General features: G+C 39.9%; 1 protein-coding gene across 1 annotated transcript in view; it reads left to right on the top strand.

Annotated features, from left to right (window-relative positions):
• The window catches only part of LOC139715873 (uncharacterized), a 225,044-nt gene that overhangs the window by 131,778 nt on the left and 76,724 nt on the right, over positions 1-16,542 (top strand).

Raw genomic sequence — 16,542 nt, 5'->3', positions numbered from 1 at the left:
ACACCCTATGCAGTTTTGGATGATCAGATCGTGCTCATTAGACTAATGGCACTCGAATAGGACCACGCCTAGTAATCACTTACGCCGTCTGGTTGAGTCATTCATGACATTAGATCCACTGAAGCGCTACTTTTTGACTCCTGCATATCAAGTCAATAAAAAAAAGCAACAACAAGTGAATATCGCTCAATATAGGATATGCCCTTGACAGCAGCAGCCCTACATTCAAAAGATACACGTATTGATAATAGAAAATATTACTGCATGTATTTTAAATTATAATTATCTTTTATAAGGAGGGAACATAAAGAATGTGATATACAAGTTGTAAGGGTAGCATGAATCTCTGTTTTGCTGCAATGCTCATGAACATGTGTGCAGCTATCAATTTGCTGCGTTAATATGGGCTAGATTGTTCTATCCAAATCCCCTACCCTTGTGTTTGGGAGGACACAAATTGTTTCCACAAAGTACTAGTATACCACAACATCGCCTGTCGAGAACTAATTTTGGATTTGTGGTCACACAGAGGGCTTTGAGGCTTGTGGAGGCAAGATAGGGATTAGCTAAAAGTGGATTTAATCTTGTGGATTATGAGCCCATACTCTGTTAATAGGCCCATCTGTTCCTGTGGTCTCTTGATTGATGAGCTGATGTCTGTGTTGATTGGGAAGGCTCCTGGAATGTGGTCGTGTGTGACAAGTTCATGTCTCTGTGTGTGTAGGTATTTGTGTAGATCTTAGCCATTGTACAAGTTGTATATAATGGAAATTTATACTGTAGTGTTGATGTATTGTGCATTGTGGTTACATGTATTTGTACCAAAAACAAACAAACAAAATGTGGTATACACAAAATTTCATCATTTTTACGGAATATAAGAATGTTGTGGTGGTTTAAAACTTGCCAAATTTACTTTAGGTTGCAGCTCAGATCCTGGCTGAAATATAATATAAGTGTTTTTGTGACTGTTCATCGTTGGATGGAATTATTTTGTGTGAAGTCATCATCAACAAGAAAATGATGTTTCATAGTAAACAGTTGAGGATGAATTTATCAACATACAAATGACTGCACATGCAATGAAAAAAGTGTATCAAAGTATTACAGAAAAGAGTTTTCAATGTGTTATTTACTCAAAATATGGGTCATTGAACACATTTCTGTTGAAAGATTGCCTTAATCATTGTCAAATGAAAGAGAAAACCCTGCATCCTTTCTTGCATTTTTTTTTTTTCTGTAAGAAGTGCTTGTGTTCGGATATTGATCTTTTGATAAGAATGAGTTTAATTGCCCAGAAAAAAATTGAGTCATAATTGATGAAAGCGCCAACTGGAGAAATTGATTGAACTACATACAATGTACATGTATCTACAACTGTAGCTGTCAGTGACTGACTGTCTGAGATGATGGGATTGATTGATACATTGTAGATGGAGCTGAGCCAGAAGGGCAACAATGCTTGTGTTTTAAAGTCTGTAGAGTTAAGACTTTTTGGTTCTCACCTCATGTGTTCATGATATTGTGTGCTTGTGTCTGCAAGGAGAAGAAAAAATGTGTGTGTTTACGTATGTGTCAGATCAATGTTGTGTGGTGTGTCATCTCATCACAACCAACCCTGTGAAGGTAATGTATCAATGAGATAAAACTTGGCTCTGATACGGGACGAGGCTTCACCACAACCTTGAGGGAGGTTCTGAAGGGCCCTATCAGGTTAGTGACCGCATTCTCTATGTTGAATGAGGTTTCAGAACCACAAGCGGAGGAAGTTACCAAGAGTTGCCAAAGTGAACATGATCAGCAATTCTCTATACTTTCTCTCGTTCGTGGTTCAGAAACTCATCCCGTGTGTCTATGGAAGTGTCTCTTCAAAAAAAAAGGAGCAAACAAACTGTGGAATGCAGCACAAGCGCGTCAGAAAAATTTATGTAATCTTTCAAGCTACACAAGCAATATGTACTGTACTTTAGGAAATCATTACTATCATATTGAAGAATACATCATATTCTCAGTGGCTATTGGGACGCACAATACCCAAAGGGTTTGATTCATGATCAATGGCACTTGAAGTTTGTGAGTAAGCCAGTGCAGAGTGAGGGCGCTATATCAAAAGTGATCACTGGAAGAAAAATGTATCACATGACCATCATTTTCCCTCTCAACTCTAATCATTCAGACATCGTTCTCAGGTAGGAAAACGTGAACATGACACGCACTTCATGGCACATTCGACTTTGCCATAAGTAATGTGCATATGGCAGTACCTAATGTTACACCACATGACTGGAGTCTCACACTGACGGGGGAAGTGATGAATCTCCTTCCAATGCCGTCTCCAGTTTTGCTGGTATGACATGCCAATCAGATTTGTTTTTTTCTTTTTGCCTGCGAGTAGTGCAGATGCACTTTATGATCCACTGTCGGAAAATACATACTGCATCAATATATGGCCTATGCAGGTAACCTTGCGCCGCTGAAAATAATCACAATTCACGCCACTTAAAAAAATTGTAATTGATGGTTCTCAAGCTACAACATATTTATCACAGTTTTGTTCCTCGATATGCACTCTGGAGCTTCAATAAATCTCTCTTTGTTATGCATATGCAGCCAGCAGAGGGGATGTCATCAATGTGACAGATAACTTGTGTCGGTGACTGTGTGCCATGGTCGGAGTGATATAAAATGTTCACTTTATTGGGAGGGGGGGGGGGGGGGGTCGATGGTGATCGTGTCCTCATGTTCCCTTTTTCCTGCGAACAGTTTGTCCCCCTGTCTGTCAAGAACTTGATACATTCCTGTCCAATCTGTCAACACCTGTTCATTAAGTCTCTCCCCTCTCTCACTTTATCTCTCCTTTTATATATATCTCTCTTCCTCTATGTATATTTCTCTCTCTCTTCAATCTCTCTCTCTATATATCTCTCTCTCTCTATGTATATATATATATCTCCATCTCTCTCTCTCTTTCTGTCTACCTATCTCTCTTTTCCACTTGCTTTCTACGCTGTGAAGAGTCATCAATTAACTTGTTATCTATCAGATGTGGTGGGCCCCACTTAAAGCCTATGGGCATTTCAGAATCTTCAAAGGGAAAGGGTTAGATAGGATGCATCTGTCGCATTTGAGATGGCAAGATGCGTTGGCGAGGAATCGCATCGTCAAGATGCAGCATAACAACCTTGAGATCATAATATGATGCCTCGGGGATTGTCCTTTCCTGCAGATGTGGAAATACCATTGCCGTCGATGTTTGCCCGCCAGTCGGGCCATGCATCACAAGATATTGTCGATCTATTGTCACAGATTGGAGGCGTCTTTATGTTTGTTTGTTTGTTTGTTTGTTTTTTTGTTAATCTTCCTGTGGAGAATAGACATCTGCTAAGCAAGATGAGGGTACATAAATCTTGTGAAATTATTACATTAAACTCTCAAGAGTATTGACATGATAAAGCAGTGCATATTTTTTGCCTATTATAAGTACTTCAAATATAGATAGTGCTAATTCTACTCAAGGACTTGCACACATGGACATTCAAATTTTTTCCCAAACGAGAGTATATTTTTCTCATGTCATAGTTTCAGCCATCCTTATCACAATGATTGTTTTAAGAATGATGATAAAAATGATGATAATAATTATGATGGTCAGAACAACAGCATTCATTATCATAATTGCTGTAACTATTGTGAATATTGCCCTTATTAATAGCAGAAATAGTGTTATCAATATTATTGTTACTACGTCTTTGAACTACTGCTGCTGTTTTAATAATCATTAGCCCATTTGTCATCACGCTCAGCTGATATACGCATCAACACTTGCACAGTGATTATAAAAAATGCATTGCAGCATTTGATGTGCCATATTGTAGTCCATCATACGAGGAATCACGGAATGACGGCTTCCATCGGGATTTGCCTGCATCGATACTTCAGGACTTGTCGGCCCGATTTCGACGACCTTTAAAAGCTGTTCAGAGTATCATTAACCTCGCAAGTCGTGTAGAGTGCCTAGCGCCAAGGCCGCATAAATTAGTAAACCCCACTGGGAGGAAGTCCCCCCCCCCCCCCCTCCACATGCGAGTTATTTCTAAAGCAAGGACACAAGTGATACGGAGCTATTAGCGTGCGTAGCATTTGACCATGATTAACAATGATGGCATACAAAATTAGCTAGTTCTCTGAAATTAGTAAGCATTCTTTGCCCAGCAAGTGTGTAGTCAGTTTGAAGCACTGCCAATGTTTTTTTCCCGGGGCTGTTGCTCTATATTTGAGGCAAGAGAAGTTGCTTTGCAAATGAGGAATACTTCTTTTGTGACCAGATCTGTCACATATATCCCCCCCCCCCCCTAAAAAAGGACAGTAAGTACATATTGTAACTCAATGATTTTATTCTAACATTATACACTGTACACTGTATGTTGTACATGTATGTGATTGCCTATACAGGTTGTATGTCATATTTGTACATATAGTTGTAGATACATGTATTTTATATGCCTTAAAAGAGTATTGTATGCTCCCACTGACATAAACATTGTTAGGAAGTTGGGCTATTTCAGCCCACAGTCCATGTTCTGCACTGAGTGTGCCATGGTACAATGGTATGATGACTTGGGCGAGGAGTTTAAATAACTGGGAAGCAACTGGTTAAAGGGGGTGTACAGTACTGGGTGGAGTAGGGATTCATGTTTTTTTACATTCCTAAGTGAGATAATGAGAAACATCTCATGAACTGTGACAGAGCATGTAATTTTAAGAAGGATTCAACATGTATTTGATAAAAATTGGTTTTCAAATGGCTGAGATGTCCAAAAAATTGATAATAATAAAAGACGACAGGCCACAACTTTATTAGGAATTCTTTGTTTCACCTTGTTTTTGGATATCTCGGCCACTTCAAAACCGATTTTCATCAAATAAACTTTTGATACCCCTTAAAATGGCATGCTCTTTGACATCTCATAGAGTGGTTTCTGAATATCTCGCAAAATGTTAAAAGCTAAATCCTCACCTCGACCAGAACTGTACACACCCTTTAACATATTTCTCTTGAGTTTGTTTGGTAATACAATACACAAACAGAAAGACAACAAATCTGGCCATTTAAAGGGATAAAGCACTTAGCTTGAGCTTGCTATGCTTTTTATCATCAAAAACTTGATCTCCAATGTGTAGCAAGCCCACTCAGGTGAAGCCATGCACCTCAGTCTAAACATGCAGGAAGGCCAAGGTGATACATTACAGATTAGAGGGATTAGGTAATCTCTATTCAATGGCTATTAGTATCCTGATGTCTTGTGCCAGTCAGAGGACAAAGCCCAGCAAGGGTTTAAGAAGACACAGGATGTTCTGTGCAGTAAACACAATAACAAGCTTAAGAGGCAAGGTGTTAAAGTCTCCTCTATCTTGAACAGCTGCTGTGGCCAGCCTGATTTGAATGACAATAGTGAAGCCTTTTTACCTTGTCAATCAAACCAGTAGCAACTGCTTCAGGCTTTCAGCTGTGCCACATAACCTGGTATATGGACAAATCAAGCAATTCAGCTATCATATCATGTGAATCCCGATGGAATCCCATTTTCTTTGCTCATTTTTCCACTGAGATTACAATAAGATACACTGGTACAGCATCAAACCACAAAAGTCTTCTGTCTGGGAGTTGATGGGTTAAACCATGGTGGCTGACATAATGGACTACCTGAGACTCGAAGAGTATTGATCTAAACCGGTGACCTTACCAGTTGTCCTCTCTTTTTCCTTCTCCACTTCCCCGCGACCTCTAGCCGTCTCGCAGGTAAACTCGGCGAAACACGCATGTAGGGAAGTTGGCTAGGCCGCCATGTGGGAGCATACTTTGCGTATGCATGTTGTGTGTCCGCCCACGACGTGACCACAGTTCAGGAAAAACCTCCAAAACAAAATATACAGAAAAAAAAAGACGGTTGAACATCCCGTTGCCTAGCAACACGCAAACATTCAAATATGTCATTAACGACAAATTAGGTTTCATATCCTCGTCATGACGGATCCAGCTCTCGACGAGGGCCAGACGTAGGATATCGGTGGTTCTTTTTTTCTTCTCTCTTTCTCATGCTCTCGTGCTGTTTTTGCTTCCAGGAAGTATTGTCAATTTACAGGTTGTGAAAGGAGCACACGGTGTTATTCAGTCATATGCCGATGGTCATAGCAGCCTGCAGGCAACTGATAGGCGATGTTTTTTAGTCTGCCACGGCATGCGATTTTCAGTGTAAATTTCATTATTTTTGTTTTTCCTGGGGGAGGTGGGTGGTTATCAGGATGGTCCATATGTTTTCTATCAAACTGTTGAAATGTTTTTAACATTTGTGGTCATGAATGCCACCTGTGTAACATAGAAAGCCTAGCTAGTAAAACTGTTTTAGATGATGCCAATGCATACAACATGTAGTTGTAATATCAATACTGTACAGCATTAAGAGTATTTTAGACAGACCTCTCTGTATTTCTTTGAAAGTTTGTGAACCAATCTTAAGAATCAGAAAGACATGGGCATTAATGTGTTGTCTGAGGTACACGTAATGTACATGTACATGTGATAATGGCCTTCTAGTCCTCAACTTAACAATATGTATCTGGAGATAACACATTTCGCACTGCAACCATGTGACACCTGTCTTGTCAAAAGGACTCGTGTGAGTTTGAAGAGAAAAGGCATACAAGTGCCACAAAACCTCAAGCAATTTGAGCAAACAAATCATATAAAGGTGTACCTTCAGTATTTAATGAACAAACTATATTTGAAAAAAAAAAGCTTCAAAATCAGGTAAAATAAAACTTTTGCACTGTAAATCTAGCAAAGATCTCGTGGGAGGAGGAAAAGATTGATGAGACTAAATCTCTCTGACATTTAAAAAAGTCATCACGAAAGGGCATCGATAAAACTGCGGAAAGAACACCCCCCTCCCCACCTGAGTGATTCCACCTGGATAGAGGGGGCATTGAACCCAAGTTTAATGTTCCTCATATAGTTTTCTTCCAATCTAGACAGTTAAAGGCATACAGGAGAGAATGGTGATAAAGATTTGTCTTTTAGGAAATAACTTAAGGAAGTTTTAATCCATTTCAAACATTTAGCAAGTGTCTGGGAGAGTGGTGATAATAGGTTTTCTTCTAGGAGGTATTCAGGTCGAGAGTGATCGTGTGGATGTCTCTGTTTGTTTGTGTGTCTGTCTGTCTGTCTCTCTCTCTCTCTCTCTCTCTCATAATGAAGTGAGGTAGACGGGGAAGTGTGAGGTCCATCCCTGAAATAACAGGAATTGACGAACTTCCTTCGGATCTGCGCCGGTTCCTGTGATCCTCTGTGTAGGTGAAAAAAGATCGAAGAAGAAGCATTATTATGCTGGTTTGTGGTGAATCATTTAGGGTAACCTTTGAAAACCCAAAGGAATTTTCCTTCAAGATATGGCAGCATGAGTGCAGACCAGAGGTGTCAGAACATCAACTTTGTAATCTCTTTTTTAGATCTTTTTTCGATATCTTTCTTGCAAGGTTTTGCTCTCTGCTGTTTTTGTTTTTATTTCATGTTACTTGTTTTTTTTTTTTTAGGGGGGGGGTGGCACTCCTACAATGTACACCACCGTTTAACATGTAGCTATTAAATCCTTGAAAAAACTTTTAATATGCCATGCTACGCTACTGTGTGTGGCACTTTGCCATGATTATGTTATTGTTCTCAGAATCACATTATTCTCCATATTACAACTTCCCCCTTCCACTTCCTTTTTACAAAGTTTCTAGCAAGTTGATTATCCTAGATGTGGTTTGAAATAGACAGGAATTGATTTGCAGGGAAATGGGGGAGAATGGATCACACCTTCCCACAATATCATGACTGAAGCAAGTGGGGGTGGGGTGGGGTGGGAGAGTTGGGGTATGGAAAGCCAAAGAAGAAAAAGAAAATATGAGGGTCTACAACTTCCTTCATAATGTGCACCATCACTTCCTTGGCGAGTTAGGACGCACTTGGGAGCTTCCTGGGAAAACAAACCTTTCAGCGAATTCTGGAAGTGGAATCAAATAAGTCTGGCATTGAGGTTTAACATGACAATGCGAATCCACCTGCAGTCACTTTTTTTGTTTCTTTCTCTTTGTTGATTCTAAATGCTATTTTTGGTATGTCTGTTACTGGCAACAAAGCATGATTTTTGACAATTGGAAGGTAGGAAAAAAGGAAAGCAAATATCCAATATCTAATGGCAGTGAATGTACAATGTAGCTGATCCTAAGAGCAAACATTAGCAGTGGCCCAATGGCTTAATGTGGTGTATACATAGGTGCATATACAACAATTTTTTAATGTCCCCATTTGAATAGTATGAAAACTAATCGCCTACATACAGGTCCTAAATATGCAGAACTGGCAGCTGCATTATATAGCCTAGGCCTCAAGAGGGCGCTTTTTCATTTTTATTTTCATTATTATTTTTTATTGTTTTGATACTCCGAACAACTGGGCATATGCCCGGTGTGAAATGTAACCCCAGTTACCTGGAGTCAAACGCTGCAATATCCCCAATTGAAGCTGTTTATGAGAACACACATGCACATTTAAGTTATGTATGCTGTAAAACATGATATTTTAGCGGCATGCAATTTTCGCAAATTGGAGCCAACAGCCTTTTTCACGGCATAAAATTTTCGCGAAGTGCCTCTGGCATTCAATGTATATAGTGTAGACAAGAGCCTTCACATGCATTTCAGTTTTGCGAATCTTGGCTCTCGCGAAATTCGCGAAATTAAAATGCATGCAAACATTCCTCGTTTTACAGTAAATCACAATCTCCTTTCCTTTCTGCTGTCTTCATTTCTTTTTTTCTCTCCTTCTTGAGAGTTGGCCGGACGTCTTTCCTTTCGTGACTCACCCTTCTCTGGGCTCTTTCACGTGACCCAAAATATTTCATTATGGTTTTTCTCATCATGCATATTAAAGAAGACGGCCCAGTCTAAAGTAGTTAAATGGTTAATGCATAATAAGGTCGAGTGGGAAGAAAAAGATGGAAGAAGAAAAAAAAATGAGAAAGGGGGAGGGGGTGGTTGAGGAAGATCATGACGGAGCAGTTTGTACCGGACAAGCGGAGTGACAGCCGACGGGAAGTTGCATTACATTAATGTCTCCCTCTAGGTTTATATCCTATCTAGGCATTTTTTCGTTGTGGGTTTTTTTTTTTTCCACATCTTTTGAATATAGAGAAAGACCAGGGTTCTTATCTTTCATGTAGTTTATCAATTTGTCTCATTATCTCGTGCCCCGTGTGCACTGTTTAGTTTTGCACGAAGTTCAAAGTACATACACCATAATAATGTGTAGGACCAATAAATACAGTATGTTTTCGTGATACCAATAAAGTATGGAGTAGCCATTGGAATGCAAAGCCATATTTTGATAGTTTTTACAGGATTTAGCAGAAAAAAATTGTGAGCACCAGGCTTACCTCTGTTCAGTTTTCCATAGAAAAAGAAGAAAACATTTTTCTGAGGAATTCCAAATATCCTATGAATAATATATCTTTGGCAGAGGTTCTATTATCTTTCAAAAGAAATATGATGCTCTAGCTGCCAAGCATTGTTGTTCTTGGTTTGTATTTTTTTTTTGTCTTTCTGTTCGAAATGCCACATCATTATGCATGTTTGATAACAGATGAGTCTAGACGGAACATGTCGGGAGTATGCGTTAACTGTGATGAGATATCTGGCTGTGTTGACTTTTTTGGTCATCGTCTGTATTCGTCGGGCAAACACCACCAGCCTCAGTGCGTGTACATTGCCGGTGTAGTTGAGTGTTCCACGAACCATATGTAGGTTCGATTCTTTCCCTTCATCTTTTGTTCTTGTTCATTTCAAGTGTTTTATGGCAGATACCAATTATCATTAATGGGTCTAGATTGAGGAAATTGGATACCTCAGGTGGAGGGGGAAAAACATCTGTGTCGCAAAAAAAAAAAAAATGTCCTCTGACTGCAGAAGGGTCTGCTGCATTTGGGATCGTAATAGCCTTCCAGTTGTGTTGTAGTACCTTGTTGCAAAGGAGCGTAGAGGTAACTGTGTAAATCGGATTTGGGGCACAAAATTACTCCCCGTCCAGGTGGTGCAAGAGATACTGTAGTTCAGGGATCTGTGATCATGCTTTTTTTTTAATGGTGGTCTTTTTGTGCAGAAAATAGTAGTAGTCGAGACGTGATAATGACTGAATCACTGTTACAACTCTGTGTATCGTGGTAAAAATTTAAGTGTTATTGGGATTTTGATTACGTGTCGCAAAAACACACACACACACACACACACACAAATATCAGACAGCAAAGATGAACACTGAAGCAAACTCTAACATATTACGCCGGGGTTCCCTCGCTAATTCTCTTTCTCTCTGAAAAGGAAGGCGACAAAATGAAAAGGAGGCTGCGGTTTTACAGGTGGATGGCGCACGTAGAGCCAGTAGATACCGAAAAAAACTAAGATTAAAAAAAGATGGGAAACGTGGGTGATAAAATCTACGCCTCCCAGAAACAAGGGAGTCGACTCTTGCGGTAATCTGTTGAGACGGAGGCAACGGAGCATTGAGTTTTTCATTGTGCGTGTGCATGGGTATGTCGGCAGCAGCACTGGGGAGGTTCTCATAGTGCTAATGGTTGGATGTGAAGTCATGTTGTATCTGTGTAGACTCAAAGTACAACAGCCGCATTACGCCTCAGCTCGTTTTCTCCTGCTAGTTAAAATTTTATGTTATACCTGAATTTAAAAAAAAGAAGAAAAGAAGATTCCTATGTACTTTGTACACCTATTTGAAAATGATAATCTGTTCTGTTTGAAGTCTCAGTGTTTGCATAGGAGATTAAAGTTGGGAAGTTTTTGTTTGTTTGTTTGTTTTTTAACCATGAATGACTTACTAGTATATCAATATTACAGCAAAATACAGGTTGATATACGATAAAAAACCAACAACACACACTACATGTGTAAATAAACGAAACCTTCTGTTACATCAAATGAGTAATGCTTCCATGTGGACCAAAGGTTTTGAAAAGTTAATAAGTTTGATATCATTTTGTTTACCTACTGGAGAGGGCTTGGATTTAAACAAGACTTTTCTCATCTGTATAGTAGAGATTGCGCTTGCCCTGTCTGAGAGAGATAGAGAGAGAATGAAAGACAAAGATAGGAAAATAATTCTTATGCTCCCCTTGTACAATTTGTATCTCAATTAACTATTCATAGATTGATCTTTCTATCTGTTTGTTCTATGCATCTGAATACTTTCCCCTCTGAAATATAAACAAATGAAAGTTATCATTGAAGTGCAAAAGTTTCTGCCATCCAAATGGAATGCTCCATATTTGAGTCTGCAGTAGGGAATCTCATTCACTTTGAGCTTGGGAGTGATTAGTCATCGAGTGTTGAATTAAGAAGCAGAGCTAGAAATATATCAGAAAAATGACAATTTTGTGCCTTATAAGAGGTGTGGGAGTTTGCCCTTGGTTTGTCATCACAGACAATGTCTTCGCTCTCCTCAAATATTGCCTTTTCATTTCTGATAAGTTTGCTGGAAGCAAACATTCCACCCCTGTGAAGTGGGAATGGATAAACTTTACCCTCATCTTCTTAGTCTTGTCCTACAGACTTGTTTTTGATCTTGTCACCCTCCATCTGTCACATACGAAGTGCCTAGCTTTTGTTTCTCTCCGGCGTGATTGGTTTGATGATAATGTCAGTTCAGCATAGTCCCTCATTCTGATTCAACTGCATATCTTGATAAAAAAGGGTTTACGGTCTTCCTCAAGTCAGGTCACATTTTCTAAATGGGTCTGAAAAAAAGACTACACTCTGTGTCTCCACTTATCTTGATCTGCAGTTGCAGGTTTGCTACTCTGCCCATGCACAGTACATATAAAATATCATGTGTGTATTTTTGCATCTGTGTGTGTGTGTGTGTCTCCGATCAGTAGCATGTGCATTCGGCTGTGGCAGTGGATGAAGTATACTGTATTTTGTATGGACAGGGTGCGGGGTATAGAAGGCCCGAAGGTATGAAGCATATTGACAGATAGATAAATACTCGGCAGTGCTTCGGCGTGTAGTCATTCCGTACAAGAACTGAACACAAGGGGGAGGGGACGGTAGTAGTGTGCTACATGTAGCTAGAGCCGGGGAAGACTGGGGGATACGGACAGACAGGAGAGAATATGCGTCTAGGAGGAAAAGCAGGGGACGAGAACGTGTGTGAACCACTTGTGGATTTTATACTCCCCTACATTCCGGTGGTGTGGGTAGATTTGTCATCCACAAACTCCTTTTCTTTTCTCTTTCTCCTTCTTTCTCCATTCTCTTTTCTATCAACCCACCCTCTCCTCCGCACCTTACCCGATACTCCACACTCCACGGGAGAATTGAGGAATTTTTGAGGTCGTGGAAGGTCATCGTTTGAAAAGCCTTCTTTTTGTGAAAAAAAAAAGGTGGAAGTATATGAACCTGTGCCCACATGGAGAGCAGAACTGTTCCAGACCGCGTATAAAAAGCTGAGGAATAGGATAGAGGCTATTTGGAATAATACAGAGTCAGCCCGGAGAAGAGGAAAAAGGGAAGTTTCCCACAGATTACTGCAGTGGAATTGTTTCATCGAGGATATATGTGAGGAGAACATATCATGTGAGAGAGAGAGAATTTGGAGTTCCTGGGACCCACGTTTCAATGCAGGAGAAATTTCTTTTAAGAAAGTGTGCTATACGGCATCACCGGGCAAAAGTGGATGTTTTATAGGCAGTCAGTGGAAAATGTTGGTGATAATAATGACTACGGTAGGAGTGAATTAAGCCCCATGCTTGTGACAGTTGTGTGTTTACTTGAGCATCGATCCAGCTGAGTGTCAGACGATTGTCTGTCTACTGTGAATGGAAATCCTTGCAATAAAGATTCCGGGCAGCAGCAGTACCACCTCCTCCAAATGGACGATCACCCCAAGGTCTCTTTCGAGCCCCCCTTCTAGATTCTTTTCATCCTAAGGATTAGGACTTGCATTGGGGAAGAGAAGGCTACTGTTGAAGTGCTATTGAAATCCCTGGACACTTTTTTCTTCACTAACCTTCAATATTTTATGAAACTGCCTCCTTTATATCAACAAGAGATAGATATTCGCTGGATTCACTGCCCATCCATTCTTTGGAGGAACACATAATTTTGATGCAAAGTTGGAATATATGCTTTAGGAGATCACAGAAGGAAGTCATAACAAAGTTTTCTGGTGTTTCCAAGTATATTATCTACCAGAGGAATATATGTTGCCATATGAGTGGAATATATGAATATATATGAATATATATGTTACCTATCAGCCACCAGCAGAGAGTGAGAGATATATATGCACCACTGTGAATCATATACTTCATCTTTCCTTCGGCGACCTATATAAGGATATGAATATATTACAGCTGAGGTGATATATGCCCAGTTGAAGTAAACATACAAGCGTAAGCTTTCCTTTTGATACACCGCTATTAATACCTAGTGTGCTTCAGAATTGGGAACAGACGATGCTATCACCGTGAGAATGGTGTAGTTTCTCCGGACATCAGCTACACCGTGTCTCTTGTTTGCCTACTCGCACCTGCAGACTAGGAGAAATAGGCCACCAGTCTGCCAAGCACGAGGACAGACACATATGAATTCTCCACGATGGTTCAATGCGGTGTCAAGCCGCTGAGATATTGATCAGCTCGTGCATCAAGTCAAACAAAAATCCGCCGGTGACTTTTTCCGCACATACGGCCTTGGCCCCGAGAGATTGCAATAACAATTGGCAGCATTATAACATGCAGATTGGAGAGTCCCCATTGAGTAGTCTCCATTAAATCTAAACTCATATTTATATGCTAGAGTAGATATATTTATTAACAGAGGAGTATTTTCTATATTTATACATATTCTGGTCTGATTTTGGTTTATGACAAAAAGCCTTTCTTCATTACAATTAAAAAGATATTTCCATGCTTTTCACATGTGCCTTCTAATTTGTAATGAAAGTGAAACTAAATTCTGTGAGACATTGAAGTTGTATTAAAAAAAGGTTAACACCAAAGACTGGAAGAAGAATTCAAAAAAAAAAGGGAAAGGAACAGAAAATATTGAGCTAAAATTTGAGCAGTACTATTTCTGAATCCGCACTCGCCTTGAAACATTGGTACGCTCCAACAACAGACTTTGCACACAAGATTCGACTTGAGAGTTTTCAAGGAATGGTAACATGACCATGGGTGATATACGTGAGCCCGAAGACTCGCTGATGTCGCGACGAAAACAAATCATTCGCGGGCCCCTCGGCCTGCCGATGGAGATCGAAATCACATCGCGGCAGATTAGTGCTGCGCAATTGAAACGCCGCCCGGAGAGGCCGCCGCGCTTCTCGCGGGAGATCGCGGATGCGGAAGTGGACGAGGGGGACGTTGTCGTATTTGACTGCCACTATTACGGCTACCCGCCACCGCGGGTAAAATGGTTTCGCGACGACTTGGAAATAAAACAGTCAGACCGATGTCTAGTGTATACAAACGAAATAGAAAGCATGTTAGTACTATGTGATGTAACAGTGGATGATACTGCGACCTATACCGCCAAAGTTTCAAATTTACTCGGAGAAGTGCAGTCGGATGCCCAGCTAACAGTTTACCAAAGAGGTATGTCGATTTGTTTTGTTTTTTCTCGCACACACCACTCAATGTCCTATACATATTGTAGTCATAACTCGAATGTAAACATATGAGTGTATAGGCTTGAGTTACTGTCTCACGTATCGCTGATTTTATCATCGACTGTGTTAGTCATATCAAATACGCAGATCTTGTTCACTGGTGCATATGTATTGATTTCCCTTTTTTTGTGCATCTTCCGTTCTCTCTCTCTGTCTGATATTAGTCATGAATATACAGAGGTGCGACAAAAGTCGACAAGTTTAGAGGTCATTTCTTGCAAACACAGGCTGGGACAAACAACTCCCCCACATTTTTAAGCATATTTTTATGTAGAAATATATCTTTGTGTCATGTATAAGCACTCACACAATAAATGTTTACCCTACTTTGTGAAGTCTTGTCAAGGTTTGTATTCAATTTTTTTTTTTCGTTCTGCCCTGTTGGCATAATAACAAAAAAAGACAAACAAAACCCCAATCTGAGTTCTACATATTGTACTTTTTCTTTCTGGATACTGTAACAAAAATAACCAATGCAGCATTAGAACTTCAGCTTCGAATGCTGGAGATTGGATCATTACTGTTCACTTTTATACAAACAGGAATGAACGAGACTATTTGCCATATATTTTGTGCGCTGAATTCACCTCCCTGCACATAAATCTCGGCAGCGATGATGGCGTAGTGAGCTGAATGCAGCGATAGCAATCTGGTGGCAGTTTATGGTTTTATGCTCAGATGATTTTTCTATTCTATTTCGGGGCAGCAATTCAAGCTTGAAGTTTTCAGCTCTCTTTTTTTCAATACAATTTTGTTTATTTATTCATCAATTCATTTATTCATTTATCTTTTTCTACATACACTGTAGGATAAATGGTGTCCACTGTGACCTCCCCTTGTTATGTACACTGTATGATATATATATTTATCAGGAGACAGAGAAAGAGAAAGAGGGGATATAGACAATATAGTCTTTGTAACTATACCCAGGTACATTGTACAATGTATGCTACTGTAACTATTTCTCTTTGGTGCCTCCATTTGGGGTCATTTTTTTTTTGGACTGGGTGAGTTGCCTGAAGTGACGTTTGACACTACATTGACTTTACACATTCAATAGGGTTTTGTTTTTGTTATCTTTTTTTGGCGGAGGGGCTGTATCTGTGCCTGTGTAGGCCTATGTGTGCACATGCGTGGAAGCTCTTCAGGGGACGGACACTCAAAAGATGGCGTTAGTCAAAGGTCAAAAAGTAGAGTTTGGCATCAAGACTAGTGAGTGCCTGTCATTTCAAAAGTGTTTCTTTTCCGTTCTAGCCCCCCCCCCCCCTTTTGTTAACGTCAGAAACTCTGTAGAACATAAAAATTATATCAAGGGCATCGTCTGGATGTGTATCTGTATACATCAAAAGAGTTCTTGATATAAAGGCACTGAATAGGGGACTATACAGACATTATGTAGTATAGGCAGTGGATATGGCTTGATTACAAGGATATAACATTGCACAAAAGCAAGATAGGACAGAAATGACTTATTATATATTTTTCTATATCACCAAGGAAACTAAGCAAGACAGTCAAAGTCCAACCAGATTGCACCGTGGATAATGGCAGTTAATACTTCAAATTTGATAAATTCCAGCAGAATATATTACACCCAATTCAATTTAACTAAGTAGCAGTACTGAGATGTACAATGTATGCTCCACACAATTTTTGTCGGCTGCAGCTTTGGTCGATAAGCCCTCCTGTACAAAGTCCATGAATAATTTACCGATTAGGGTTGAGGATGACTGTAGGGAGATTGTGGTGTAGGCCAGAATTTG

The sequence above is a fragment of the Diadema antillarum genome, unplaced genomic scaffold, assembly GCF_040938485.1.
Source record: "Diadema antillarum isolate AM-2024a unplaced genomic scaffold, OU_Dant_1.0 scf00000006, whole genome shotgun sequence".
Classification (NCBI taxonomy): domain Eukaryota; kingdom Metazoa; phylum Echinodermata; class Echinoidea; order Diadematoida; family Diadematidae; genus Diadema; species Diadema antillarum.
Note: the sequence above shows the minus strand (reverse complement) of the source record. Positions and strands in the feature narration are given on the sequence as shown.